The 3,448-nt window shown below is 35.7% G+C and overlaps 1 non-coding gene across 1 annotated transcript; it reads right to left on the bottom strand.

Moving 5' to 3' along the window:
• Positions 1–2,800: 2,800 nt before the first annotated feature.
• On the bottom strand, positions 2,801–2,907 carry LOC118997182 (U6 spliceosomal RNA). Its single transcript, XR_005068628.1, has one exon. It is a non-coding gene; the product is annotated as a U6 spliceosomal RNA (small nuclear RNA).
• Positions 2,908–3,448: the final 541 nt, after the last annotated feature.

The raw sequence follows: 3,448 nt of genomic DNA, 5'->3' as shown, positions 1-3,448 counted from the left end.
CCTTTTCCTTTTGCCTATGTTTTCTTTAGCCATGTAAAATATTTTTTAATTTGATATAATCCCACTTGTTTATTCTTTCCTTCATATCCATTGTTCTAGGGGACATATCAGTGAAAATATTGCTGCATGGAGTATCTGAAATTATCCATATTCACCTCTAAGACTTCTGTAGTGTCATGACTTATATTTAAATCTTTTATCCATCTTAAGTTTTGGGAGGTGTATGGTGTAAATTCATGATTGAGTTTCATTTTTTTTCATGTAGCTATACAGATCACTTAACACCATTTGTGGAAGGGATTATTTTTACTACATTTTATTCTCCTGCCCCCTTTGTCAAAAGTTAGTTTACCATAGAGAAGTAGATTAATTTATGGACTCTCTATTCTGTTCTGTTGATCTATGTGTTCATTCTTATTTCATTACCAGACTTCATTGATTAGAGTGGCCTTGTAATATAGTTTGATATCAAGTATCGTGATACCTTCTACTTTGTTCTTTTCTCTCAAAATTGCTGAGACTATTCAGGGTCAGTTGTGGGTCCATATAAACTTTTGAAATGTTTGTTTTATATTAGTGAAATATGTCATTGAGATTTTCTTTCTTTTTTTATAAATTTATTTATTTATCTTTAGAGGGGAAGGAGAGAGGGAGAGAAAAATCAATGTATGGTTGCTTTTTGTGCGTCCCCTGCTGGGAATTGGCCTGCAGGGAACTGGCCTGCAACTCAGGCATGTGCCCTGAACTGGGAATCGAACCACGATCCTTTGCTTTGCAGGCCCATGCTCAATCCACTGAGCGACACCAGCCAGGGCTCATTAAGATTTTCATAGAGATTATGTTGAAACTATAAATTGCTTTGGCTGGTCTGGACATTTGATAATGTTAATTCTCCCAATTCATGAACGTGATGTATGGCTCCACTTACTAGTGTCTTCCTTAATTTATTTTTTCAGTATTATTTAGTCTCCTGAGTACAGGTCTTTTACCTCCTTGGTAAGGTTTATTCCTAGGTACTTTATTTTTCTTGTTGCTATATCAAATGGGATTTTTTTCTAATTTTCTTTTCTGATGTTTCATTGTTGGTGTACAAAAATGCCTTCAGTTTCTGAATATTGACTTTGTATGTCACTTTTTTTGCCAAATTCAATTATTAGGTCGAGTAGTGTTTTTTTTTGGTGGAGGCTATACCATTTTCTATGTATACCATCATGCCATCTGCAAACAATGAGAGTGTTACTTTCTCCTTTCCACTTTGGATGCCTTTTATTTATTTTTCTTGTCTGGTCACTGTGACTAGAACTTCCATACTATGTTGTATGGAAGTGGTGAAAGTGGATACCCTCGTTTTGTTCCTGGTCTTAGTGGGAAAGCTTTTAGCTTTTGCCCTTTGAGTATGATGTTGGCTGTAGGTTTCTCCTATTATGGCCTTTACTTTATTGAGGTATGCTCCCTTTACTCCCCCTTTGCTGAGTGTTTTTATCATAAATGTGTGCTGCACCTTATCAAATGTTTTTTCTGCATCTAGTGATATGATCATGTAATTTTCGTTGTTCCTTTTGTTTATGTGTTGTAGTCTGTTAATTTATTTGTGAATATTGTATCATCCTTGCATTCTTGTTATGAATTGTATTTGATCATGGTGTATGATCTTTGTAATGTATTTCTAGATATGGTTTTCCAATATTTTGTTGAGGATTATAGTGTCTTTGTTCATCAGTGTTACAGGCCTTTAGTTTTCTTTCTCTGTTGTGTCTTTATCTCATTTTTGGAATAGGATGATGCTAGCTTTATAAAAATAGTTTAGAAGTCTCCCTTTTCCTTGGAATTTTTGGCATAGTTTCAGAAAAATAGGGGTTAGCTCTTCCTTAAATGCTTTGTAGAATTTTCCTGTGCAACTATCTGGTCCAGGGCTTTTGTGTGCCAGGAGTGTTTTGATTACTTCTTCAATTTCACTAGTTGCTATTTCCACAAATATATATTTGGATGCTCCTATGTTTGGTGCATAAAATTTACAATGTTTATGTCTTCTTGATGAATTCTTCCCTTGTTATTATGAAGTCTCTCTCTGTTTCTTTTTATGACTTTTGTATTGAAGTCTATTTTGTCTGATATAACTATTGCTCCCCCAGCAGTTTTTTCCTGTCCATTGGTTTGGAACATAATTTTTTCAATCCTTCACTTTCAGTCTGTGAGGGTCTTTTGTTCTGAGGTGGGTCTCTTCTAGGCAATATATGTGTGGGTCATGATTTGTTATTCATTTAGATATTCTATGTATTTTGATTGGAGCACTTAATCCAGTTATGTTTAAGGTTATTATAAATAGATGTTTATTAATTTTTTGTGTTTGTACCTGTGGTCTTCTCTCTTTCACTCTTTATTTCATCATCTTAAACCAGCCCCTTTAGCATATCTTACAATGTGGTTTGGTAGTGGTGCCTTCTTTTAGTCTTCCTTTTTCTGGAAAACTCCTTATTTTGTCCTTCATTTTAATTAAGAGTCTTTCTGGGTAGAATAGTCTTGGTTTCAGGCCTTTGCTTTTCATTACTTGCAATATTTCTGCACATTATTTTTTAAATTATTTTTTATTTAACTCTTGTTCAAGTACAGTTTTCTTTCTTGTATTCCCAGCCCTGCCCCACCCGAGTGCTCCCCACCTCCCTCCCATCTCTGCCCCCCACCTTAGCTATTGTCCATGTGTCCTTTATACTTGTTCATGTGAGTCCTTCCCCTTTTCCCCTGTGATTCTCTCCCCTCTCCCCTCTGGACCCTGTCAGCACGTTCTGTATTTCAGTGTCTTAAAAATATGGAACACTTCACGAATTTGCGTATCATCCTTGCGCAGGGGCCATGCTAATCTTCTCCATATCGTTCCAATTTTAGTATACATGCTGCCGAAGCGAGCACTCTGCACACTATTTTTTGTTTTATTGTAGTCTATTGAGAAGTAAGCTCCTATTCTTATCAGAGTTCCCTTGTATGTTACTTCTTGTTTCCCCTCGCTGCCTTTAAGATTATCTCTTTGTCTTTGAATTCTGCCATTTTAATTATGATGTATCTTGGAGTGGGCTTCTTTGGGTTCTTCTTAATTGGGACCCTCTGGGATTCTTGGACTTGTGTGAGTTTTTTTCTCACAAATTAGGGAAGTTTTCTGTCATTCTTCTTTCAAACATGTTTTCTATCACTTACTCTTCTTCTCCTTCTGGTATCTCTATTTTATGGATATTATTATGTTTCATGTTGTCCTGCAGTCACCTTAACACCTCTTCATTCTGTTGTAGCCTTTTTTTCCTTTTCTTGATTTTTCTGGGAATATTTTTCTACCTTGTCCTCTAGCTCACTGATTCTATCCTCTGATTCTTCTACCTAGCTTTGATTCCTTCTACTATGTTCTTCAATTCAGAAATTGTATTCTTTATTCCTCTTGGCCCCTGTTGATAGTTTTTAT

Source organism: Sturnira hondurensis, unplaced genomic scaffold (genome assembly GCF_014824575.4).
Source record: "Sturnira hondurensis isolate 20B ecotype Veracruz unplaced genomic scaffold, ASM1482457v3 Scaffold0012533, whole genome shotgun sequence".
NCBI classification, from domain to species: Eukaryota; Metazoa; Chordata; class Mammalia; order Chiroptera; family Phyllostomidae; genus Sturnira; species Sturnira hondurensis.
This window is presented reverse-complemented; position numbering and strand designations above follow the sequence as displayed.